The 27,848-nt window shown below is 44.9% G+C and overlaps 1 protein-coding gene across 1 annotated transcript in view; it reads left to right on the top strand.

Moving 5' to 3' along the window:
- The first annotated feature begins 11,112 nt into the window (after nt 1–11,112).
- The window catches only part of LOC142661456 (galactoside alpha-(1,2)-fucosyltransferase 2-like), a 352,285-nt gene continuing 335,549 nt past the window's right edge, over nt 11,113–27,848 (top strand). Inside the window, exon 1 of the mRNA XM_075838852.1 lies at nt 11,113–11,231. The gene's annotated coding sequence lies outside the window, so the exon portion shown is untranslated. The remainder of the gene's footprint in view (nt 11,232–27,848) is intronic.

Genomic DNA, 27,848 nt, shown 5'->3' with positions numbered 1-27,848 from the left:
GGGAACGTTTCATGAGGGGTGAGAGCAGGGCAGTATGCAGTGAAAACATGTTCATCAAGGACAAGAGGGATGTCCTTATGGTGACCCCAATACATGGGAACGGCAAGACCCCTGTCCCTGTACGAGGTACCACCACAGTGACCCCCAAGCCAGATTGCATCATGGGCTATAATAAGTACATGGGAGGGGTTGATCTCTCAGATCAAGTGCTGAAAAACAGGATGTTATTGCCTGAAGATGCTGCTTATATTTAATACAGAAATTTGCAAAGAAAGGGTAAAAAATAGAATCGTAAAACGTCTGTTTTTGTCATGTTTAAAAACATGTATAAATAATATAGGAGATCAAGTGCTGAGGCCATATAGTGCCATGCACTGGCAGATTAAATAGACCATAGGCTCTGGGCAGTTCCCCAAACTTGGCCCCCCCTGCTCCACCCCCGCTCTGCCATTCCGTATCTATAGTGAACACCACCTTTCTGTGTGAGTATTGACAAATGGGTATTATGATTCCTCTTGTCAAAGCGCTGTGTCCCTACATACTGACAGTCTCCAACTATCGCTGACAGCATCACACTGTGTAAGGACACATCCTCCTTCCTATGGGAATGGTAACACGCACTTGTCCTGGGCTACACAAAGAATTCATGTGGAATTCAAGCATTTCCTATAACAGACATGTCAGAAGAGGGGACAGATCCTTTCTAAATCCAATGACTCACAGGTGACATCTTTGATGGGAGTCGTTCTATTTTCTTTTCTTCTCCGTCTGACAGACCGTTATGGCGACTTCTCCTGATGATGGCAGAGTTTCCTGATGAGACACCTTTGCCCCTCGTTGTGCAGCCATTTCCAGTCTCTATAGAAGCACAAAAATTCACCAAACCCCCTAAATTGTTTTATAACCCATACCAGATCCCTAAGCAAATTCAGACCCCATGTTCATACATTAATGGGGTTGTCTGGGCAGGGACCAATTTTTCATACTGATGACCTATAGGTTATCAGTATATCATCGGGGGGGGGGGGGGTTGTCTGGGCACCACAGGACAGGTCATCAGTATATGATCGTAGGGGTCCGACTCCCAGAACCTGCACCGATCCGCTGTTCGGCTGCCTCCGGACACCACAACATGTTATGCAGTGTTCAGTACCAGAAGCAGATGGCTCCATACACTGCATTGCAGCTGTGCTGCTGAGCTGCAAACTCTGCTCCAATTCACTTTAATAGGAGCAGAGCAGCAGTACTGCAGCTCGGCCGCTATGTTGTGACCGGAGCCATCTGCTTCCGGCACAGACTTCCTGTGCCCAGAGGCAGCCGGAGCGGGCGATCGGTGCGGGGTCAGGGTGCTGGACCCCCATGATATATACTGATGACCTGTCCTGTGGTGCCCAGACAACACCTTTAATTTAGATTAATAAATTCAGGCCCCAGACCAGATTCTAGAATACATACAGACCCCAGACCTTCTAAACTATTGCAGTCCCCAGACAAAAAAACCCTAACCAAATACAGACCCCAAAGCAAGCACCCAAATAAATACAGACCCTAGACCAGACCCCCTAAATTCAGACCCAGACCTGACTCACTAAACAAATACAGACCCCAGACCTTTAAACTAATACAGACCCCAGAGCCCCTAAATTTAGACCCCCCTAAGCGAATACAGACCCCAGACCCCAAAATTCAGGCCCCAGACCCTGTAAACTAATAAAGAGCCCAGATCCCCTAAATACAGAACCCTAAACATAGACCCCCTAAGCTAATACAGACCCCAGAAACCCTAAATACAGACCCCAGACCAAACCCCCTAGATACAGTCCCCTTAAACTAATCCATTCCCCTTATATTTACACAGCAGCTTACAGTCTTCCCTATGGAGTTGTGGGGCTGCCTACGTGGTCATCTGACCTGCAGGTCTCTCAACAGTAACAAGAACTGCAAACATAAGGTCATCTGACCTGATGTCTGCAGGTCCTTTTGCAGGACATACACAATGCAGTTTTGTCGAGGTTTGTAAAAAAAACGCGACAAAACTGCAATGTACTTTGGGTGGCTATGGGCCCCCCCGGGAACCTCAGGCGGCCTCACCAAACACCCCTATGTTGATCCGCCAATGGTTCCATGTGAAAAACAAGGGTGTGGTACAAAAAGGTGGTCGTGCACATGGCACAGATGGCATTGTACAAAACTTACGTCTTACCCCAATGTGCAGGCCGGACAGGGACATTCCTTAATTTTCAAGAGGTGTTTATGAAGGCACTTGTATTTGAAAACCAGGAAGGGGAGGGCCCAAGCACAGCTGCTGAAAGTGAGGGCTCCCGTATTGTACCAGGGCAGCACTTTCCCAACACTGTTCCCCAAACTGCAAAGAAGGGAAGATCACAAAAAAGGGGCAGAGTGTGCTCCAAAATTGGGATAAGAAAGGACACCACATATCAGTGCAACACCTGCCCCAACAAAATTGAGTCTGTGCATAAAGGATTGCTTCAAGGCATTCCATACTTCTATGAATTATTAACCCATTAGTAACCACCCATAGGTGTTCTTACAGCGGCTTTATTATGATGCAATTGCCTTTTTTACGACGCTGTATCAGAATAAAGCAGCGCCGCCGGGAGAAGGAAAAGCTCCCTGCTCTCAGCTACTGGAGGTCTTGGAGCAATGATTGGGGACCGTCGTGTGAGGTCCCCAAACACGTGATCGCCGGTATTCAAGAAATATCGGCGATCACCGTTATAACATTGTAAAAAGTTAAGATTTTTTTTTTTCTCCTCTCACCATAAACGTTTGGTAAGAGGAGATTTAAAAAAAAAAAAAAACTTGAAATTAGGCACGCACAGCTCCCGATCAATTTTCCCTCACCCCCCCCCCTTCAGAAAAACAACAAAATGACGCCCGCATGTGCAGTACATGCATAGCAGAATCTGCCTGTGCATGGTAACGATAAAGGGACCATTATCATTGGTCCCTGATCATATGGTCACAGTGATATACCTATCACAATTACCATAATCACATATGTACTAAATACAGCACAGGATTTGTGCTGTTTCTTTCTAACCTCTGACTGTAGTTGTGAGAGGAGAGAGAGATACTGCGTTCAAATCCTGTGCTGTCAGACAGTAAAAAACACACCACTAATTCACCTGTGCGTAAGATTAGCCGTAATCACCCCCAGATTACCCGTGGTCAGCCCCAGATTACCCGTGGTCAGCCCCAGATTACCCGTGATCTCTACTTTTTTTTTTTAAATTACGCCATTATAATAACAGCTATTAGCTGCGGTTTACCAAAGTATTTTTTGGTTTTATTAGTCTAAAAATAAATAAAAAAATGTAAGAAAAATATAATTACTTGATTAGTTAGCATAGCAGACCTGAATCGCACAAATCGCAGAATGCTTACTTGCGATCAACCGTACACCTTGCTGTGCTCCGGCAGTTCAGGCAGGGATACGGAGACTTTGTTCAGAAAGGGACACAAGTTCTGCTTCTGCCACTGGACCCCCCAGCCCTGTGGTGGTGCACGCAGCTGTCACCGTTTAACCGTTCGGTGCAGGGCCTAGTAATGCAGTCCCTCCTGCAATGGATCCTGCAGTTTCTTTCTCCCCCAAATGTTGCCATTTACAGCGACTTCGGGCATCAACACAGAAGTCGCAAATTTTACCCCCTATGATTTTTGAAAGTTGTTCATAGGAGATCTGGTCCTGGAATTAATTGTCCAGCAGACAAATTTATACGCCAGGCAATTTGTTACAAAAAATCACAGGTCTTGCTTTGTCAAAACATGGATCCTCACAACTGTCCCTGACATTTTTTTGGGGTATTACCCTAAACATAGGGTTGCTAAAAGAAACATCAATCCGGTCCTACTGGGCTACCAGCGCTATCCACAGCATCCCTGTATTTGCAGCTGTTATGGCCCGAACGCAATATGAATCCATAATGCGTTTCATGCATTTTTCAAATAATTCACAAACCCCCCCCCCCCTCCAAGAAGTGACCCAGGCTATGATTGGCTTAACAAATTGAGACGCCTTATCTCACTCCTAAGAGTCATTTTTACATTTATATACCCCTGACCAAAAATTATCTTGGGGTACGTTTCTTTGCTATATACAAAAAACTGTCATAAAAGTGACATTTGAGAAAAAATGCTACATTTTTCACACTTGTTTTGCATTAAGGTCTAAATACTAGATCCCTAATTGAATGCCTTGAGGTTTTTAGTTTTCAAAATGGGATCACTTCTTGGGGATTTATATCCATTTGACAGCTCAATGCCTCTACAAGTGTGGAATGGGGCCTTGAATTCATTGATTTGTGCCCTGAAAGCCAAAGGGTGCTCCCTCTTTGTCCCAGCCACACGTCTATTAAGCCGATTGAGGCCACAACAGGGATATTTCTGAACACTGGAGAAACAGGGTGATGAACTATAGGGTGTATTTCATCCTTTTCATGTGCGCTGTACAAAAAAAATGGTGTTTAAAAGAGCACATTTGTTACAAAAAAAAAAAGTACAATTTTTTTTTTCTTCTGCTTGGAGTTAATTTCTGCAAAACCTGTGGGATCAAAATACTTGCTATACCCCTAAATGAATACCTTAAAGGTTCCAGTTTCTAAATGGGGGATTTCTATCATTCTGGCAGCTCAATGCCTCTCCAAATGTGTAGTGGAGCCTTAAACGTTTTCAAGCAAAATATGTGTCTTGAAAGCCACTGGGTGCTCCCTTCTTTTTTGGGCTCTGCTGCGTGTCCAGGCAGCGCATTAGGGCCAAAATGGGGGTATTTTTGAACACAGGAGAACTAGGGTGATAGATTGGGTTGTGTTTCTTCATTCTCATGTTCGCTTTACAAAGAAATGTCTTTAAAATGACACATTTGTGAAAAAGCTTAATTGTTTTTTTACTTTTCAATTGCATGGTATGAATTCTTACATAAAAATATTTAACACGCCCCTTAATATATAAATTGTTTAGTTTTCAAAATGGGGTCATATGTGGGTGTTTCCATCATTCTGACACCTATGAGCCACTGAAAACTTGACTTGGTGCAGGAAAACAAAAATGTACTTCAAAATTTATAAAATGATTATTAAATTTGTAAGTCTCTTAAATTGCTCAAAAATGTGTTTAAAAAAAAAAAGTGCTGCAAAAAGAGATGGAAATATATATTTAATAAAAACAATGTGTACAGTATTTAGGTACATATGTGACATATCGCAGTTCAAAATACGGAAAAACAGTTTTAAATTTTTGTATTTTTTTATTAATTCAAATAAATTCAACAAAATAACCTCTGGGGTCAAAATGTTCACTATACCACTAGTAAAGTTCCTTGGGGAGTGTAGGTTCCCATATGGGGTCACTTTTGGGGGATTCCACTGTTTTGGTCCCTCAGGAGCATTGCAAATGCAACATCGCACCCAAACACCAATCCAGCAAAATCTGAATGCCAAATAGCGCTCCTTCCCTCCTAAGCCTTGCCGTGTGTCCAAACAATAGTTTATTACCACATATGGGGTATTGCCGTGCTCAGAAGAGTTTGCTTTACAAATGTTGGGGTGCTTTTAATGTTGGGGTGCTTTTTCTCCTTTATCCATTGTAAAAAAATGTCGATTTTCATTCTCTCCCTAATTCCAATCAATTCAAGAAAAATAAAGAAAACTGTGGGATCAAAACCCACTATACCCTTCGATAAGTTGTCGGGTTTAGTTTCCAAAATGGAGTCACTTTTGGGGGGTTTCCACTGTTTTGATCCCCAGGGGCCTTGCAAATGCAACATGGCACCCAAAAACTATTCCAGCAAAGCTTGAGCTCCAAAAGCCAAATGGCCCTCTTTCCCTTCTGAGCCCTGCCGTGTGTTGAAACAGCAATTACCACATATGGCATAATCGAGGAAAAAATGGGCAACAGCCTAGTTCTACTAAATGGAGCAAAAAAAATCTTTGGGGTCTAAATGCTCACTATACCTCTAGATAAATTCCTTGAGGGGTGTAGTTTGCCGAATGGTGTCTTTTAGGGGGTTTGCCACTGTTTTGGCCCCACAAGACCTCTTCAAACCTGACATGGTGACTAAAATATATTCTAATAAAAAGGAGGCCCCAAAATCCACTAAGTGCTCCTTTGCGTCTGAGGCCCGTGCTGCAGTCATTTAGAACACTTGGGCCACATGTGGGATATTTCTAAAAACGGCAGAAGCTGGGCAATAAATATTGAGTTCTGTTTCTCTGGTAAAACCTTCTGCGTTAATGAAAAAAATGGATTATAATGGATTTTCGCCCCAAAAAAAAAAAAATGAAATTTGTAAATTTCCCCTCCACTGTGAAACGCCAAAAGAGTTAAGAAACTCTCTAAATGCTGTTTTTAATACTTTGAGATGTGCAATTTTTAAAATGGGGTAATTTATGTGGGATTTCTAATATATAGGGCTCTCAAAGTCACTTCAAAACTGAACTGGTCCCTAAAAAAATAGGTTTTGGAAATTTTCTTGAAAGTGAGAAATTGCTGCTAAAGTTCTAAGCCTTGGAACGTCCTAGAAAAATAAAAGGATGTGAAAAAAACGATGCCAACATAAAGCAGACATATGGGAAATGTTAACTAGTAACTATTGTGTGGTATTTCTATCTGTCTTACCAGCAGATACATTTAAATGTAGCGAATTTTTGCACACAAAATGTGTTTTTTTTTTACAAATGTATAGATCAAATCTTACCACTAACGTACATGTGTCACGAGAAAACAATCTTCGAATTGCTTGAAAAAAAGAAAACCTTTCCAATGATATTACCAATTACCACATAAAATTACATATCAGATTTTAAAATATTGGCCTGGTCCATAAGGCCAAAACAGGCTGTTAAGGGGTTAAAGCAGATTTTTAAAAAGTGTTTGACTTCAAAAAGCATTTAAGGTTTTTTTTTTTTTTGTTTTTTTTTTAAGTGTCAATGGGAAAAATCAGCTTGAAAAACGCTTCAAGAAGTGAAATGTCACTTCTTTTTTAAGAAGCATATTTTTACGAGGTGTTTTTTAATTAGTAGTATAGAAGGAAAAGGGAAATGGGAGGAAACCTCCAGCTCACCGATCTGACACTCCTGTGTTGGTAATCGCCCGGGTCAGCCGCGACGGCACACGGCAGCAATAGCAGAAAAAACCAGAAATCAATACAGCCATGACTAAGAGCACAGCCTAAGTGCTTGAAACGCGTAGGCTAATCTATTGCCGCATCACCACTTTGTTTTTCCTCCTGATGTTCCATTCCAAGCTCTGACAGCTTGCATCTCAATAAAGCGGAAACCTAGTTTTTTCCCATTTTTGATATCACTATCGCTGGATCATTTCTGTTTTTTTCTGTTTTTTAATTAGTCAGCGTAAAAATACTCCTCGTATGATTTACACAGCATATTTCCCCTTTAAATCAATGGGAAACTATTTGCAGGCGTATTTCAAGTGTATTTAGAAATATAATACAAGCATTTTACAAACTGAAATACATCTGTAAATATGTCGTGTGAACATGACCTTAGCTTAGTTGAGGTGCCAATGATCCACTCTCTCTCCACCAGAACTGCCGCGATGGAAGTATGGAAACAGCTGAGCACATTGTAACATTTATCACCTGTTAATATTATTAGCTGGAATACCACTTTAAAGATGAGGCTGTACTATAACGAAACATGGAGGGGAGGCCTCCATGAACCAGATAGGAGGTTGTTTGTCGTTTTTCGACAGTGTGTCAAGTTTGAAACGTCTAGTCTCTGTGCCTGCCGTTACGATATTTTTCCGTGGGTGTTTTTTGTTCTTTTTGTTTTTGTCACTGCAGCGGGGGTAAATCCCTGAAATTGCCAATTCAAATTGATGGAAGGGGATGTATCGTGGGTCTGGTTGGTTGCTGGGGCTCCTTAGGGTGTTATCTCTTTTGGAGGCGGTGCTAGCTTTATCATTGGGGTATCTACAAGTGTTGATCGATGCCTCCGCTCCAGGTTTACAGCAGGGGTACAATTGGTGTGGGCAGATGGGCGCCAGACCTATGTAGCTTCAAGGACTTCCCCTGTTATTTATGCAGACTTGTTTGGCTGTGTGGTGTGTTTTTTTGATTATGAAGAATGGTATGACTGTTAGTTTTGGGTTATTTGTAGTTTTTGGCCGTGAATGGTTAAAATGTTAAATATTTACTGTACTTTTCTGTAATAAACGATTGCTGTGGCCATTAAATTCCATCCCTTCTGGTTTGTGTCTTTATTTCGGTATTTAATATTAAGTGTGGGTGTGTTGACAACTTGGGGTAACTAAGGCTACATATAGACAAGCGTGGGCAACCTCGGATATCCAAGGTGCACCTGTCCGGGACGCATCATCACGGATCCCACATAGGCTAGTGTCTATGGAGGAATGCGTGAAACGCTAGTAAATAGGATATGTCCTATTTTTTCCATGGACCTTCCACATGTTCCGTTGAAACAACGGTCGTGTGAATGTCCCCGTTGAAATACATGTGCCTAATAAGAAATTCAGCCATGACTGCCCTTACTGTGTTGTCCCCTACTATCATGATGCTAAAGAAAAGACTCCTATTCGCTTCTATGAGAGTTCCGGAATCAACATAGCAAAACGTACTGCTTCTGGGGGAAAAAACAAACAAACACCCAGCTTGTAACGCAGTTGATTACATCAGTGACAGCAACAGAAGATAGAATGGGGGTCAAGGGGCCTCATATGTGGACATGCCATAAATGTCTGAGATGGGAATATCCCTTCAAGGCATTGCTCACATTACGCTTGTCATCTAAATTCAGCGTATGTGTTTTTTTTTATAATAGGAGCCTATGGGTGACTAAGTATATGACAGAAGGCTGCAGCAGGACTTACCACTGTGGGAAAAACCAGGGGCAGTGCGATCTGTAGAGTAGGAAACAACCACAGATTCCTAGAACAGAAGGGCCATGGCACCTGTGACATTTTCTCTACTCTGTATCATTACCTACTGGGTGTTTTACGGAGAATTGCAACATAGTCCAATTCTAGTTTTTGCACAGTGCTAGCTCAGAGCTTGGACTGTACAGATAATAATGAAGCACAGAGATGTTGGTCACATTGTTGTTTCATGGTCTGTTGCTATACAATATTCCCCAACCATTGCAATAGCATATTTTATAAAATAATAATGCAATAAAGTTATTACTTATCAGTTCATGGGGAAGTGGTGCAAAAGTGAACACCAAAACCCAGTTTTCCAACTGACAATTTGATGAAAGCAGGGCGCTAGCCATAGACCCCCCCCCCCCCCCCCATTCATGGCTCACTAGAAAATTCCATGCTGTAGGCCAGGGGTCTCAAGCACGCGGCCCGCGGGGCACAGAGCCGCTAGTATCGGCTCTGCTCCGAGACTCTGGAATTCCCTGACATCGCTGTCCACATATGAACAGCGATGTCTGGGGCTTCCCCAGAGCCGGAGTCCCAAACAGAGCGCTGGTGTCGGCTCTGCTCCGGGACTCTGTGGAATTCCCTGACATCGCTGCCCATATATGGACAGTGTGTCAGGGTCTTGCCCAGAGCGGAGCAGAGCGCTGGTGTCGGCTCTGATCCTGGACTCTGTGGAATTCCCTGACATCGCTGTCCACATATGAACAGCGAAGTCTGGGGTTACCCCAGAGCCGGAGTCCCGGGAAGAGCGCTAGTATAGGCTCTGCTCCGGGATGCTGCGGAATTCCCTGACATATCTGCCCATATATGGACAGTGTGTCAGGGTCTTCCCCAGAGCGGAGTCCCGGGCGGAGCGCTATTATCGGCTCTGCTCCGGGACTCTGGGGAAGCCTCTGACATCGCTGTCCATACATCGACAATGATGTCAGGGGCTTCCCCAGAGCAGGAGTCCCAGTGATGTCAGGAGCACAGCTGGAGTCCCAGGAAGAGCCTACTAGCGCTCTGCCTGGGACTCCAGCTCTCGGCAAGCCCCTGACATCACTGGGGCAGCCTCTACAGAGGGCACTGGGGCAGCCTCTACAGAGGGCACTGGGGCAGCCTCTACAGAGGGCACTGGGGCATTATCTACAAGTGTGTGTGTGACAGTATCTGAAGAGGACACTGGCATTATCTAGGGGTGTGTTGCATTATCTACAGAGGGCACTGTGGCCTTATCTACAGAGGGCACTGTGGCCTTATCTAGGGGTGTGTTGCATTATCCACAGAGGGCACTGCGGCAGCATCCACAGAGGGCACTGCGGCAGCATCCACAGAGGGCACTGCGGCACTATCTAAAAAGGGGCTGCCCAATCTTGACATGTGTGCTAACTGAGCCGCCGGACTGCATTTGGCGACACTTAAACTGAAAAGCTGGATTGTTGAAATAAGCACGTGGAGAAATCTAAAATTTTAAACCTAGCGCTATTATAGTAATGTAGTATTATTATTATAGTAATATAGTGTTATAGTAGTTCAAATAACTAATTGATTAGCAATAATTTTGTATTGTATCAAATTTGAAAGTAATGCGGCCCGTCAACTTCCCATTTTTTCTATATGCGGCCCACTTACCCGGCCGAGTTTGAGACCCCTGCTGTAGGCCAATACCTCAGTAATTGTGACAAAGATGGGGATGATGGTTATCCCTTACTTGCGATCTAAAAGACTGTAGGAAGTACTATGCCTCTGTTACGGTAGCAGTAGACCCCCTTTCCTGCTGCACAGGTTGCACTTATGGTATGTTTCCCCGTGAAACGGTGCATTCCCTGTATACTTCCTTTTTATCTTCACGTCTTTTGTAGCCACTTTCTGCAAACTTTTAATCTAATTGATAAATGTGGCCCCTTTAATGGTGATAAAAATAAAACATTTTTTAATATCGCCATATATGACAAAGTCAACGCTGCTAATACTCAGCTATTAATACAACATAGCGTGGCGTGGAACCCCCAGTCTGTCTGACAGGGGGAGCTGTTTACACATGCGATGACAAAAATAAATTGCTAGTGTAAACTGAAACAGCACTATCCTCTGAAATAGTCTCACAGTTCTGGGTGTGGATCCACAGTGCAGAAGAACAGGGAAGGTTTGCTCCTAGAAAAGTCTTTGTATGCAGCAGCTGTTTCGCTTTCAAGTGTAACAGGTCTAAATATCTGGAAGGTCATTGTCACCATATATCATGAATGGATGTGCCATCTACTGTTGGATTATTTATTCTGAGAGAAAACACTGGAAACTAGTCTTTCCGCCTTGTCTATGAAAATGTTACTGTAAGTATATTGCTGAATGACTAGCAACCACTGCCAGGGCTTCTAAGGTCAGATCTAAAGATAGATTTCACTTAAAATAAGTACTGCACATCATCAATATGTGATATAAAAGGAGGTATTTCTTGATGAGAACACATGCTGTCCACTGTCAGATAATGAAATACACAGGATACTAGTAGTAATGAATTTGACTAGTTTATTTTTGTAAAAAAATTGTGGGATTTGATTTCTGATATTTTTAACTTAATCTTTCATTTAAATATTTTTCCAGAAAGTGCAATGTGCATTTTGGGTGTGTTCGATACACTTAACGTCTCTTTAAAAGTTCAGATAAGCAGTACAGAAAGTATGGTTTGTGGCTCGTAAATTATATGTAAGCATGTTTCAAAGTTTCACTATATAAAAGTTTATAAAAAAAACATGTATTTATGACCCCGTGGAAACCCTAGATTGACTCCTTAACCGCAGAGCAAACTTGCTATTTTAAGCTAGCTTTAACAACGGCTAGCATGACATTTATCGAAGGTCGTATTCAGATTGTGTTTATGCCCTACGTTTAGCGTCTATGTTGGAAAAGCGCCTGATGTACATGAGAACATGTTTATAGTGCTCCATTAGGCCAATGAAGACCAAAAGAGTGTCCTTTTAGGTTCCATCAGACTGGAATACGTCGGTATACCTTTTTGTTTAAGGATGGAATAGGGTAGTAGTTTACGCTATTGCATCCTGAGGGATGCTGCAAAAAAAGTATACCGCACAGTATCTTGTATAGTTAGGACAATATCCTCTTGGACTGCAAGGAAGATGTGGAGGTTTGGATCCTGCACCTGTAACGACTGAAATGAGGGCATTTCTGAGTTCTGAAGTATAGTCAGCTGGTGGTATCTCTTTAAATCCGGAAGACAAGTACCGACGCATTGTTTGGATTTGAAGAGAACCCAGTAGCTAATTTGAGGCTGTGATGTACCCCATACAAAGGCCCTTCTGATCTTAAGGAGAAAAAAAAAAAGAGTAATGGGGAATGATGAATGCCGTCTAATGCAAAAATATTGGCGTATTTATGCGCCCAAATAAGGAGAGGAATTTTTTGTTTTGATTAAGATCTAGGAGGACTGGGCCGTCCTCTTGCTTTTCTAATAATGCCAGAGGTGTCTCAATCATAATTCACAAGAATTTGAATGTGGAAATTGTTAATTCAGTTGTTGATAAACAGGGATCCTTTGTGGCTCTTTAGGCTGTGTTCACACAGAGTTTTTTTGCAGGAGGAAAATTCCTCCTACAAAAACTGCTCCAGTAGGTTTTTGCAGTGGTTTGACAAAAACTCATCAAAACACTCGGTTTTTTTTTCCTCTTTCCGACTGATTGAAATGTGGTTTTGGAGGCGGAAACCGCCTCAAGATGGGCGACAGTTTTTTTACTCGCGGTAAAAAAAACTCGTCCAACTCCCATTGAAATCAATGGGAGGCATTTTCGGGCGGTTTTTGATGTTTTTTGACGCGGTTTCCGCGTCAAAAAACTGTGTGAACAGGGCCTTATTGTAAATTTGAAGGTTTTTTTTTTGTTTTATGCTCAGTTTATTTAAAGGGAACCGGTCACGAGCATTTCACCTGTGGCTCTTTATTGTAAATTTGAAGTTTTTTGTTGTTTTATGCTCAGTTTATTTAAAGGGAACCTGTCACCAGCATTTCACCTATTGAACCAGCAATACCTAGTGGAAGTGGGTGAAAAAACATTTTTATATAACCTACAATTTTCTAAATTGGCTCTGTACCTTTAGTATTCCGTTTTTTAGTATTCCTGTGCCATATGCTAATGAGCATAAAAGAGTCATATCTTCAGTCGAAAAGAGTCATATCTTCATTCCTCAAGCCTGTCCTAGTTAACCCCACCTCCTTACTTTTGATTGACAGCTCCTTGCGTCCCCCCAGCACACAAGAAATCCCACGCTTGCGCATCAATGTCCTGTTCTGGTACGTGCGCACAACAGGACACCATAGCGGCACACGCGCAGTAACTAGATTTGAGGCACGTCCGAAGCAAGGAAAGGTGTCGGACCGTACATGACGGGCGCATGCGCGCAATCTCAGACCAGATTTCGGCATTCAGAGCGGGCCAGTTTTTGGCGGCAGGTGGGCATAAGAAGGGGATTGAACAAGACTGCCGGATTATTACCATAAAAGGCGTGAAATGTTTGCAGACCGTTATTTACGGTCGGAGGAGGAGCTTAGAAGAGGGGATAACGGCAATAAACCTTTGAGAGCAGCATCCAGCGAGGATTGAGAAGAGTTCAATAGGTGAAATGCTGGTGACCGGTTCCCTTTTAAGCGTCGTTCAAACATGTGTACTTTAAATAACTTACATGAATTTGTTCTATCCAACACAAAGTGTCTGGTGTATACTGTTGGCGATTTTAATAATGTTATAGATAAGTATATGGATAGAAGGCCTAGTGTATGTACCACAGTGGATAGATCTCAAACCAACTTTGGTAGGCTGGTTAATAACAGACTGAATCGACTATCAGGCATATTAAATACAGTGTCAGATGTCTCTCAGATCATAAACCCTTGGTAGTTTATTTGAGGTTAGGTTAACCAATTGAACCCTACCCATTTAAGTTTCAACATGACCTTCCTAAGTAGAGTCGTGTGTTAATGAACCTTCCCTTACCCATCTTATCCCTCCACCCCCACCTTTAGGAAAGACACGTGACACCGAGGTTGGATGTGAAATGGCCACAGCAGCCGTTTATTAATTTCACAGTTTTATCAAAACAATTTAAATCCGAAACATTCGGATAACTAGTTAGGAATCCACCAGAGAATTCCTCCTAATAATTCACATGACCCAACATGGGTCAGAATCGTACATAACAATTTAACGTTAACATTAACCCGAGCAGAGGAAGTCCTTGAAGCCCCTTCAGATGTTCCTTTTTAAGAACACACCGAATTAGCCATCTGCAAACCACCAATTACCTCCAGCCGTAAACCAGCTCGGAAGCACCGTTCACCTCTGCAGATGGCTCCAACCACTAGAAGTCCACTTCAAGGGGATAACACCCGATGAAGCCCTCAAGTGATATACCGACCACTAGAAGTCCACTTCAAGGGGATAACACCCGATGAAGCCCTCAAGTGATATACCGACCACTAGAAGTCCACTTCAAAGGGATAACACCCGATGAAGCCTTCAAGTGATATACCTTCTACCAGAAGACCACTTCAAAGGGATAACACCCGATGAAGTCTTCAACCATGTACCTTTTTTGGGGGACGCATACCCCCGATGCGACCCCCCCACCATTTTGTACTGACTGGCCTCAAGGACTCCCCCCGCCACAGCGAAACAGGCCTTGACCACCTTAAGCCTGTGAGTTCCGCCACACCACCACCGCCCTTTCTATTCCTTCTGCTATCGCCAAGCTCCAAAGATCAATGCCAACCTCGGTCAGATGAACCCCATCACCCCTCCAGAAGTTCCCCACTCCTGACTCCAAATCCCTGTGCCGCACACAAATGCCCCCGATTTTTGCTACGAAACGGGACACCGCCCGATTAACTTTAATGCGAGCCTTATTGACTCTTTCACTGACCTCGCCAACCGCCAATGTTTCCTCGGGACTATGTCCGACCACACTATCACCAACTTGGGATAAGAAACCCACAAACCCAACATATCGTGTTTGATATCCCGCACCAACTCACGCAAGGGGCAGACTCCTAAGTCATCCCCACCCACGTGCAACACTAAGACCTCCGGGACCCTATCAAGCCGGGCCTATGTCTGGAATTCTGCCAACCCCCTGCTCCATGACATACCTCTAAATCCCAGCCAATGCACAACCGCATCCTGTCGCGGAATGCGCAACTGGCGACCGTCCGGGCACGTACGAATGACCCAGTGCACGTACGAATGACCCAGCAACCACACCAAACACGGAGGCGAATCTGAAATGGAAAACAATTATAACAAATGGAGCGGACATAGGACTTAACTCAGTTGGACTCCCAACGACCAATGCGCCGCACCCCTTCATCATCCAACCCCCAGCGCCCCGCTGCAGTTGCTGCGCCAAACCTGAAGGAATGAGATGAATATGAGCCCGCCGCGACACCAACCGCCGTCAGACATTCCTTAAATACAGCTCCAAACTGAAACCTGGACAAAACGACCCGTCCACATGACGTAACAAAGGCAAATCTGGAGACCCCGCTTGCGGCTTAAAAAACCCCGCATGCACTCTACTGGGCACATAACCGACCCCGGGAGGGCGAACCAAACTATCAGCTTACCCTTCCCTACTTGGCTAAGCCAAGCAAACGACACAGGCCTTCTACTATCCGCCTCCACTCTACCTCGGCCCAACCCAAAAATTCCTTAGATACATCTTGAAAGCCTCGTAACTTAAAACCAAACGCCACCGCAGATATGAACCGGTTCACCTTTGCCACTGAAAACCCCGCCTCCCAGGCGTCCCCTAACCAGTACAAAAGTGCCACCAACCTGTCTCTATCCGTATTGACGTCACCCAACTCTCTTACCCACTCCTCCCACTGCCTCCAACAAGCAGAATAAGCACTCCACGTCGTGCGCGCCAAAGACCTTTGTACCAGTTGTTCTACGGGACCGAGACCAGATCCCAAAGATGTTCCGGACAAGCCAAACCGAGACGTTCCGCTCCCGGTGCCAATTGCCGAAACCGGTCCCACTGCGAGCGAGAAAGAGCATCAGCGATGCAATTCCGTACCCCCGGCACATGCCCCGCCACCACCCACGCGTTCCACAACAAACATACCAACACTAAATGTCGCAACAATTGAACTACAGGAGGAGAGGACGCCGTGATGTTATTAATGGCCAGCACCACCCCCATGTTGTCGCAGTAAAAACGAACCTTCTTATCCCTGAGCCTGTCCCCCCAAATGGTTGCCGCCACCACGATGGGGAACAGCTCAAGCAGGGCCAGATTCCGCGTGAGTCCGCTGGACACCCAACTAGCCGGCCATTGACCTGCGCACCACGGACCTCCCCCGTAAGCTCCAAAACCGCCCGCCCCAGCCGCATCCGTAAAATTATTCAAATCACTCGTATCCTGCGCTGGGGCCATCCACAGCGAGCGACCATTGTACTGGCCCAAGAAGTCATCCCAAACCTGAAGATCAGCTCGGTGCTCCTCCTTGAGCCGCACAAAATGATGCGGTGCACGCACTCCCGCCGTTGCCGCTGCCAACCGTCTACCAAACACCCTCCCCATTGGCATAATCCGGCAGGCGAAATTCAACTTCCCCAGCAGCGACTGAAGCTCCCGCAGCGTCATTTTCTTCAGTCTACAAGCCCGCCGTACCTCCAGCCTCAAAGCACCCAGCTTATCCGCAGGGAGACGACACTCCATTGCCACCGAATCTATTTCAATTCCCAAAAACAAATCGTCGCTACTGGGCCCTCCGTTTTTTCTGGCGCCAAAGGGATCCCAAAATCCCTCGCAACCTTCTGTAGTGCATAAAGCAAATTACCGCAAACCGGCGAACCCCCCGGGCCAACGCACAAGAAATCATCTAAGTAATGGATCAACGAGTCGACCCCGGATACTCCTCACTACCCACTCCACGAAGCTACTAAACGCCTCGAAGTACGCACAAGAAAGGGAACACCCCATCGGAAGGCACCGATCCACATAAAAGGCCCCATTCCAAAAACAGCCCAACAGCCGTTGGCTTTCTGGATGAACTGGCAACAACCTGAACGCCGCCTCGATTTCGGTTTTTGCTAGCAGCGCGCCCGGACCCGCAGCCCGCACTAACCCCACCGCCTTATCGAATGAGGTATAGGCTACGAAGCACAACTCGTGATCTATCCCGTCGTTTACCGACGAACCCTTGGGATACGATAAGTGTTGAATTAAACGAAATTTTACGGGCTCGCGCTTAGGAACAATACCCAACGGGGACACAACTAAATCTTTTACTGGCGACTCAACAAAAGGCCCTGACATGCGACCCAACGAAACTTCTTTTAACAATTTGTCCGACACGACCTTGGCATGCGAGTAAGCCGATTTTAAATTCCTCCGCGTAACCGGAACCTCATAAGGAGGCGGGGGAATAACGAAACCAACACGAAAACCCTCGTAAAGCAACTTAGCCGCCCCCCTGTCCGGATACTCATTTAGATAAGGGGCCATCTTTTCCACCCTCACCGGTGACACCCCCTTGACCAGCCGCGGAGGACTGGTTCCCTGACCTCCTTTTCCGCATACATTTCGCCGCCCCGTGTGATGCACCATTACACTCCGAACACACGTGCTTGAACTTGCACGTGGCCCCGAACTTGCACTGGCCTTCATTAAATTGCCAGCAAAACCCTGCCTTTCCCCCACCGCCTTGTCCAACCTGACTAGACTGGCCTCCTTGGCCGGCGCTCCCGGGAAAGGACTGCCTAACCGGAGCCGTAACCCGTAACCAGAGAGCAATATCCTTCTGGTCCCACCGAATCGCCGGCCGAACCGCTTTTCGCTGACGGAATTGCTCGTCGTATGGCAGCCACGCCTGGCCCCCATACGCCCTATGAGCCTCCCCAATAGCATCAAAATAACAAAACAACGCCGAACAATTTTCCGGTGCCTTTTCCCCTATCACACTGGCTAATATGGCGACCGCCTGCGACCAATTAACGAACGTCTGCGGGATAAGCCTATACCGCCGCCGTTCCTCCTCGTCCTTTTTACTCTCGTCCCGCTTGCTCTTATCCAAATTAAATTTAGCGAGCGGCAAGAGAGAAAAAATCTCTACATATTCGTCCTTCCAGATCCGCTCACGCACCTCCTGCTTTAAATGCGCCCCCAACGGACCTTCGAAACACACATACACCTCCCCACGAGCGCGATCATCAATACGCACCCGATCGCCATCTTTTTGCGCCTCGGTCTGTACCGACACCGCGACCGCCTCTCTAACCGCCGTTACGGGCCGCGCTTGTAACAATCCCCCTTCCCTGGGACCCTCCCCAACTACCGCCGGGGACACTTCCGTGACTACCGGCGCCACCGCCCTATCTAGGCGCCCGACCAGCTCTCTCAAGCAACCCACTAAGTCTGCTAAACCCGCGCCATCGCGCCCGCCCGCGCCACTACCGGCCACCGATGCGACGCTAGCAGCCCCCCCGCCGATACCCGACATAAAAATCGCTGGATATGACAATGATGGAGTTATACACTCACCGGGCTGCACAGGCGCTGTGTTCCCGTCAGCCGGACCATCCTGACCTCGACGATACACGTCCAGTTCACCTTCCTCCAGCTCTTCTCTCGCCGACGACTGTCCATCCAAACGACATCTTCGGAACGGGGATGAGGACGCGCTGACCGATGGGCCGGCAACCTGCCGCCCGACCGCCGGGACCCAGACTTCCGACCGGACCTGTTGCCTCGACGTCGCTGCAGATCTAGACGTCCGTCTCGCTGATCCTGAAGAAGCCTGCCCCCTGGCCGGAACATCACCAGGCGGGGCGGCCGTACCTTGTCCTCCGAATCTTCCATCCGATGGGGGAGGGGTGACAGGGAGCCCGGCCTGCGACTCCCTGCTTACCGCCGGACCCCGTCGCGGCTTGGGATTCCTGCCAGGACGCAGGGGCTGGGAAGGGGCGGTCCTCCCAGCTGCCTGGCCTGCAGCGTCCGAGATCGGGCTCCCTCTGCGACGCCGTGTCCGCGGGACTGCCTCAGGACTGAGGCGCTCTGGAGGTCGGGACCGCCGGGAGGGACGGGTCGACCCGGCCTGAGTCGCCGTCACCCCCGGCAACGCTCTCAGCCTGCTCCGAGCAGGAGCGGTTGTTGCCGACTCCCCCCCGCCGCCATAGTAATGCTAGTAAGGGGGCCGGGGGAGGGGAGCCTGTCCCCTGCAACAGACCCCGAACGCCGGGCCTGGCGTGGCGAAACGGCGTCCGGGATCCTAGTTAATGCAGCCACGGTCTCCTCAAGCCATCCGGGACCGTGGTGCACATCAGCGGCACGCAGCCGCTCTAATAATACGGCCTCCGACATTGTTATAAGCGCGGGCAACGGGGAGCTTGTCTCTCCCTGTGTTACTCCTCCCGCTGCTTCCGGCTCAATGCCGCAAACAGCGGGAAGCTCAGCAACGGCCCCCTGACTCCTCCTTGTCCCTCCTCCACCTCCTCCTAACTCTCCCTCCAACTCTCCCTTACCTATTAACCCTTTCCCTACCAGTGAGGTCATGGAGGCTTCCCCTTAAGCCCTGCAGGCTGCGTCCAGCCTCTTCTACATCGGCTTGAGGATTTGATTAACTTTTCTGAACTATGTAATCAGTGTCAGATATTTTTTTCAAGTTAATCAGGGTTCTTCCAGTTTTCTATGGGTGTGGTATTCGTTTAAAGCATATGTTAGAGGGCTTTTTTCGAAAGGAATTTCTTACCAGAAGAAACTGGTGCTGCCCATTTGGCGCAATTAACGGCTTAAGTCCAACTAAGGGAAGAATTTCTGTTCGACCCCTCGGAAGATAACAGAATTGCTTGGTATTCAGTGCAGGTTAAATATAAAAATGCAGGGTTCAGTGGCGGATTAAGTAGACCAGAAGCCCTGGGCTGTTCCACAAGCTTGGACCCCCCTTCCGCACCGCTGCTCTGCCATGTCTCTAGTGAACACCAACTTTCAGTGCGAGCATTGACAAGTGGGTGTTACGATTCCCCTTGTCAAAGGGCTGTGTCCGTACATACTAACAGTCTCCAACCATCACATATGCACAAAAACGTATTCATAAAAAATTTGTTCATGAAAATTGTGACATAGTACAAGGTAGAAGAGATCTATTAGCATTCCTAGGTAAACAAGTGAGCAGTGACACTCCAAGCCGAACTCAACATTTATTTGACAATCATCCAGTTTTGGAAGTATAAAGTGGATATTATCAGTATAATATTGAGGAGATGAATAATAAGCAACCATGGAGACATGGAACAATAAATCAGAAAGGAATATCATAATTATAAGTATATAACCGTAATCGTAATTCCCCTCAAGCAAATTTCCGAAAGACCCTTCAAGGATGCCAGATCTTAACCCCTTCCCTCTTTAGCCACTTTTGACCTTCCTGACAGAGCCTCATTTTTCAAATCTGACACGTGTCACTTTATGTGGTAATAACTCCGGAATGCTTTCACCTATCCAAGCGATTCTGAGATTGTTTTCTCGTGACACATTGGACTTTATGTTACTGGCAAAATTTGCTCGATATGTTCAGTATTTAATTGTGAAAAACACCAAAATGTAGCGAAAAATTGCAAAAATTAGCATTTTTCTCAATTTAAATGTATCTGCTTGTAAGACAGGCAGTTATACCACCCAAAATTGTTGCTAATTAACATCCCCCATATGTCTACTTTAGATTGGCATTGTTTTTTGAACATTTTTTTATTTTTCTATGACCTCACAAGGCTTAGAACTTTAGCAGCAATTTCTCACATTTTCAAGAAAATTTCAAAAGGCCATTTTTACAGGGGCCAGTTCAGTTGTGAAGTGGCTTTGAGGGCCTTATATATTAGAAACCCCCAAAAAGTCACCCCATTTTAAAAACTTCACCCCTCAAAGTATTCAAAACAGCATTTAGAAAATGTCTTAACCCTTTACACATATCACAGGAATTAAAGCAATGTAGAGGTGAATTTTACAAATTTCATATTTTTTTGCAGAAATAAATTTTTAGTACAATTTTTTTTATAACACAGAAGGTTTTACCAGAGAAATGCAACTCAATATTTGTTGCCCAGTTTCTGCAGTTTTAGGAAATATCCCACATGTGGCCGTAGCGTGCTACTGGACTGAAGCACCGGCCTCAGAAGCAAAGGAGCACCTGGTGGATTTTGGGGCCTTATTTTTGTTAGAATAAATTTTAGGCACCATGTCAGGTTTGAAGGGCTCTTGCGGTGCCAAAACAGTCAAAATCCCCCAAAAGTGACCCCATCTGGGAAACTACACACCTCAAGGAAATTATCTAGGGGTACAGTGAGCATTTTGACAGCACAGCTTTTTTACAGAAATTATTAGAAGTAGGCCGTGAAAATTAAAATCAACATTTCTTCAAAGAAAATGTAGGTTTAGCGATTTTTTTTCTCATTTTCACAAAGACTAAAGGAGAAAAAGCACCGTAAAATTTGTAAAGCAATTTCTCCCGAGTAAAACAATACCCCACATGTGGTAATAACGGGTTGTTTGGAGACACGGCGAGGCTGAGAAGGGAAAGAGCGCTATTTGGCTTTTGGAGCTCAAGTTTAGCAGGAATGGTTTGAGAGGCCTTGTCACATTTACAAAGCCCCTGAGGGGACAAAACAGTGGAAACCCCCCACAAGTGACCCCATTTCGGAAACTACGCCCATTGAGGAAATTATCTAGGGGTATAGTGAGCGTTTTGACCCAACAGGATTTTTGCATAAATTATTGGAAATAGGCCCTGAAAATGACAATCTAAATTTTTTCAAAGAAAATGTAGGTTTAGTTTATTTTTACTCATTTCCACAAGGACTGAAGGAGAAAAAGCACCACAAAATTTGTAAAGCAATTTCTCCCGAGTAAAACAATGCCCCACATGTGGTAATAAACGGCTGTTTGGAGACACGGCTTGGCTTAGAAGGGAAAGAGCGCTATTTGGCTTTTGGAGATCACATTGAGCAGGAATGGTCTGCGGCGGCCATGTCACATTTGCAAAGCCCCTGAGGGGAAAAAACAATGAAAACGCCCAAAAAGTGACACCATTTAGGAAACTACAACTCTTGAGGAATTCATCTAGGGGCGTAGTGAGCATTTTGACCCCACAGATGTTTCATAGATTTTATTAGAATTGGGCAGTGAAAATAAAAACAATCCTTTTTCTTCAATAAGACGTAGCTTTAGCGCAAATTTTTTCATTTTCGCAACAAATAAAGGAAAAAAAGAACCCAACATTTGTAAAGCAATTTCTACCGAGTACGGCAATACCCCATATGTGGTCATAAACTGCTGTTTGGGCACACGGCAGGGCTCAGAAGGGAAGGACCGCCATTTGGAGTGCAGATGTTTCTGGATTGGTTTCTGGGCGCCTGTGGGCCCAAAACAGTGGAAACCCCCCAGAAGTGACCCCATTTTGGAAACTACACCCCTCAATGCATTTACCTACGGGTGTAGTGAGCATGTTAACCCTGCAGGTGTTTTGTAGAAATTAGTGTGAACTCGATGTTGCAGAGTGAAAATGGGATTTTTTCCACAGATATGTGGACAATATGTGGTGCCCAGCTTGTGCCACCATAACGAGACAGCTCTCTAATTATTATGCTGGGTTTCCTGGTTTTAGAAACACCCTACATGTGGCCCTAATCTCTTGCCTGGACAGTCGACCAGGCTCAGGAGTGAAAGGGTACCATGTAAAATTGAGGCCTAATTTGGCGATTTACAAAGTATTGGTTCACAACTGCAGAGGCTCAGATGTGAAATAATAAAAATAAACCCCTGGGAAGTGACCCCATTATGGAAACTGCACCCCTCAAGGCATTTATTAAGGGGTGTAGTGAGCATTTTCACCCCACAGGTCTTTTCCATAAATGAATGCGCTGCGGATGGTGCAAATTAAAAATGTATATTTTTCCCTAGATATGCCATTCAGTGGCAAATATGTCGTGCCCAGCTTATGCCACTGGAGACACACACCCCAAAAATTGCTAAAAGGGTTCTCCCGGGTATGACGGTGCCATATATGTGGAAGGAAACTGCTGTTTGGGCACGCTGTAGGGTTCAGATGGGAGGAAATGCCATTTGGCTTTTGGAGCGTGGATTTTGCTTGGTAGTAGTTTTGTTTGGAGTCTTACTGGTGTTTCCGTTTATAATGTAGGGCATATGTAAGCCGGGCGGAGTATATAAGGGGCATAGTCAGGTGGTATAATAACGGGGTAAAAAAAAACAATAAAATAATCCATAGATGTGTGTTACGCTGTGAAGCAATCCTTTCCGCACAGGCCAGTGTCGCACTGATAAATGGTGTAATTTCTTATCCCCCTTTTGGTCCACACTCTGCACCTTTGTAGTTTGGGGAATTTTGCTGGGAAAGTGTTGTCCTGGTATAATACGGGCACCGTCGCTTCCAGCGGATATGTTTGGGCTCTCCCCTTCCTGGTCCCCTAATTTTAGGTCCTTGAAAAATCGCCTCTTCAAACAGAAGAAATGTTCCCCTCGGGCACAACTGCATATTTTTTTATTTCCTGACTTATTGGAGCCATAACTAATTTTATTTTTCATAGACGTAGCGGTATGAGGGCTGATTTGTTGCGGGACGAGCTGTAGTTATTATTGGTACCATTTTGGGGTACATACGACTTTTTGATCACCTTTTATCCTATTTTTTGGGATGCCAGGTAAACAAAAAAATGCAATTCTGGCACAGCTTTTTTCGTTTTTTTTTTATACAGCGTTCACCATGCGTTATAAATTACATGTTAACTTTATTCTGCGGGTCAGTGCGATTCCGGTGATATCTAATTTATAGAACTTTTTCATGTTCTACAACTTTTTGCACAATAAAATTACTTTTGTAAAAAGAATGTATTTTTTCTGTCGCCAAGTTGTGAGAACCATAACTTTTTAATTTTTTTGTCGACGGAGGTGTATGAGGGCTTGTTTTTTGCGGGACGAGCTATAGTTTTTATAGGTACCATTTTTGGATACGTGCGACTTTTTGATCACTTTTTATTCTAATATTTGTAGGGCAAAGTGACCAAAAAACAGAAACTCTGGTAACGTTTTTTACGTTTTTTTTTACGCTGTTCACCGCGTGCAATAAATATAATATTTTGATACCTCCGGTCGTTACGGTCGTGGCGATACCAAATACATATGGTTTATTATTATTTTTCAATAATAAAGGACTTGATAAGAGTAAAAGGGGGATTGTGTTTTATTTGATTACTTGAAACTTTTATTGTTTTCAAACTTTTATTTTGTGCACTTTTTTTTACACTTTTTTATACTTTTTTTACACTTTTTCATAAGTCCCACTAGGGGACTTGAAGTTCCAACGGTCAGATTTTTTTTTTTCTAATACATTGCACTACCTATGTAGTGCAATGTATTAGATCTGTCAGTCATTCACTGACAGCAAGCCGATTAGGCTTCGCCTCCCGGCGAGGCCTAAATCGGCTTCCGTAATGGCAGAGCAGGAGACCATTGTGTCTCCTGTTGCCATAACAGCAGTCGCCAGTCCCGATTGCCTGTCAGGGCTGGCGATCTGCTAGTAACCGCTACGATGCAGCAATCGCTTTCGATTGCTGCATCGAAGGGGTTAATGGCAGGGATCGGAGCTAGCTCCGGTTCCTGCCGTTACAGGTGGATGTCAGCTGTACAGTACAGCTGACTTCCACCGCTGATGACGCCGGATCAGCTCCTGACCCGGCGCCATCTTGCCGACAGCTACGGAAGCCGATCAGGCTCCGCCGCCGGGCGGATCTTGACCGGCTTCGGTGCTAGGCAGACCGGGAGGTCAGTATTAGGCCTCCGGTTGCCATTGCAGCCACCGGAACCCCGGCAATTTCATTACTGGGGTTCCGATGAGCTGAAAACACCTTAAGTGCAGCGATCGCGTTTGAGCGCTGCATTTAAGGGGTTAATGGCGGGGATCGAAGCTAATTTCGGTCCCCGCCGTTACAGCCGGATGTCAGCTGTAAGATACAGCTGAGATCCGGTGATGATGGGACCGGCTCAGCTTCTGAGCCGGTCCCAAACATTTGGCGTACATGTACGGCAAGATGCGGGAAGTCAGTACTTTCCATGACGTACATGTACGGCAAATGTCGGGAAGGGGTTAAGGAAGGCTTTTCTTGAGCAGGAATCCCAATGGGACATCTCTTCAAATCTATATAATTGGGCTACTTTAGCTATCCAAAGGTCTAAGGAGGAAATGGTATCGGAGAGCCAGTTGAAAGGGACAAGTAGGCGGGTAGCGACCAATAACAGTTTAAATAATGCAGAAGGGGAGGAAGGAATAGAGAGCAAGGCCACTTCAGGGGATGTAAGGATGGAGCTCCTACAATGTCATTACAACTTTTAAAAATTTCATCCCACCACCTCGCTATCGCGCTGAAGGACCACCATATATAAAAGAAAGTGCTTCTCTCCCCCCTACATCTCCAGCAAGTATCAGAATGAGTAGAGGAAAACAAACTTGTTTTAATCAGGTGTGTTATACCACCAAGACATTATCTTGTAGCTATTCTCCTGAATTTTAATGCATCTAGACACTTTATGGGGAGCAATCATGATCCTAGATATCTCAACTTCCGAATTTTATTTCCCCAGATTACTTTATAAGTCTGTGGGAAAGTGAAGTGAAAAAAGGAAAAATTAAAAAAAAAAAAAATTAAAAAAAGATCCAGGAAGGTAGGCCCAATACATAGGAGGTAATTTATTGTTTACAGTGCTTAAATGTCGCTTGATATTTCAGAGAAACAGTTTCCCAACGAAATGAGAAAACTACTGAGGCTGACCTGTATAGAGGATGATAGGAAAATGTTAAGGGCTTCAGTCTTTGAATAAGTGACCTTAAAGTTACTAAGATGACTAAATAGATATTGCTCTTTAATGAAAGGTGGCAAGGAGATCTAAGCTTGGGGCACGTAAAAGGGGTAATAGCGGGCATCCCTGACGAATGCCTTTGTGGATGTCACTCTTACCCGCATGGATGGTTTACGTTATAAAGCCAAGATTTTAGAAAGGAAGGTCCCAGTCCCTTTTGTTCCAATGAGGTCCGCATGAAAATTCAATGGATACTATGAAAGACCTACTCTGCGTCCACAGAGAAGGCACATTCTAGTGGATATTTTTCTGGCCTGAGAAATAAGTAGTGGTTTTATTGGATTTTGTCCTTGGCCTCTCGGTCGGGGACAAACCCTACATAGTCATTGTGAATATTAGAGAGATGAGGAGCCAACCTGTTAGCTAGGAGCTTAGAATATAATTTTATGTCAATATTGGTGGGAGAAATGGGACAGTATCTTTCCCTGGTTTGGGGATTGGACCCTGAGAGGTTTCTGATCAGAATTATAAAATTTTCTCTTAGCCTAATGATTTCTTGCGTGGAGTCTGGGGACAGGGCGCTCTCGCCTATATTTTGACTGATGGTTTATATATTGGTTGTGCCATCACCAGGTTTATTTTATAGGTAGTCCCCTAATCCGAGCACAGTGTTAACACCTTCCCACTGCGGCCACTTTTGACCTTCCTAACAGAGCCTTATTTTTCAAATCTGACATATTTCCCTTTATGTGATAATAATTTTGGAATGCTTTTACCTATCGAAGCGATTCTGAGATTTTCTCATGACACATTGGACTTTGTGTTACTGGTAAAATTGGGTCGCTAGTCAGTAATTGTGAAAAACACCAAAATACATTTTTATCAATTTAAATGTATCTGCTTTTAAGACAAATAGTTATACCATTAGAACTTTAGCAGAAATTTCTCACATTTTCAGAAAATTTCAAAAGGCTATTTCTTCAGGGACCTGTTCAGTTCTGAAGTGGCTTGGAGAGGCCCATACAAAACGAACCCCCATAAGTCACTCCATTTTAAAAAACTGCACCCCTCAAAGTATTCAAAACAGCATTTAGAAAGTTTAACCCTTTAGGTGTTTCACAAGAATTAAAGCAAAGTAGAGGTGAAACTTACAAGTGGAATTTTTTTTGCAGAAATTCCTTTAACCCCTTCCCGCTCCTGGACGTACTATTAGGTCATGGCAGCTGTATCGTTCGCGCTCCATGACCTAATAGTACGTCTCGGGAGTAACGGCCGTTTCGTATGTGTCCTCCCGACACATACTTTAGCTGTCTCGTACAGCAGCTGTCACAGCTCCTACAGCGTGGACCGATCGCTGTGTCCCCGCTGATTAACCCCTTAAAAACCGCGTTCTATAGAGATCGCGGCTTTTTAGGGGTTAAGCTGCCATCGCCGACCTCCTACGCGATAGCGGCCGGCGATGGGGACTATGGCAACCGGACACCAAACAATGGTGTCCGGCTATGCCATAGACGGGAGCCTAGTGGGTCCTGACAACGTCAGGACCCACTATGCTTGCTGTCAGTGAGTAGCTGACAATTCTAATACACTGCACTACGCATGTAGTGCAGTGTATTAGAATTGCGATCAGGGCCTCCTGCCCTCAAGTCCCCTAGTGGGACAAAGTAATAAAGTTAAAAAAAAAAGTAAAAAAAAAAGTGTAAAAATAAGAAAATAAAAGTTTTAAAAGTAATAAAAGTAAAAATCCCCCTTTTTCCCTTATCAGTCCTTTATTATTAATAAAAATATATAACCAAACAAATAAACTATACATAATTGGTATCGCCGTGTCCGTAACGGCCTGAACTACAAAATGATTTAGTTATTTATCCCGCGCGGTGAACGCCGTAAAAGAAAATAATAATAAACCGTACCACAATCACAATTGTTTGGTCACTTCACCTCCCAAAAAATGAAAAAAAGAGATCAAAAAGTCACATGTACCGAAAAATGGTACTGATCGAAACTACAGTTCGTTACGCAAAAAATAAGTTCTCGCACGGCTTTATTGATTGAAAAATAAAAAAAAGTTCTGCCAC

Source organism: Rhinoderma darwinii, chromosome 10, assembly GCF_050947455.1.
Source record: "Rhinoderma darwinii isolate aRhiDar2 chromosome 10, aRhiDar2.hap1, whole genome shotgun sequence".
In the NCBI taxonomy this organism is placed as follows: domain Eukaryota; kingdom Metazoa; phylum Chordata; class Amphibia; order Anura; family Rhinodermatidae; genus Rhinoderma; species Rhinoderma darwinii.
The sequence above is the reverse complement of the archived record's forward strand: the minus strand, read 5'-3'. Positions and strand labels throughout refer to the sequence as shown.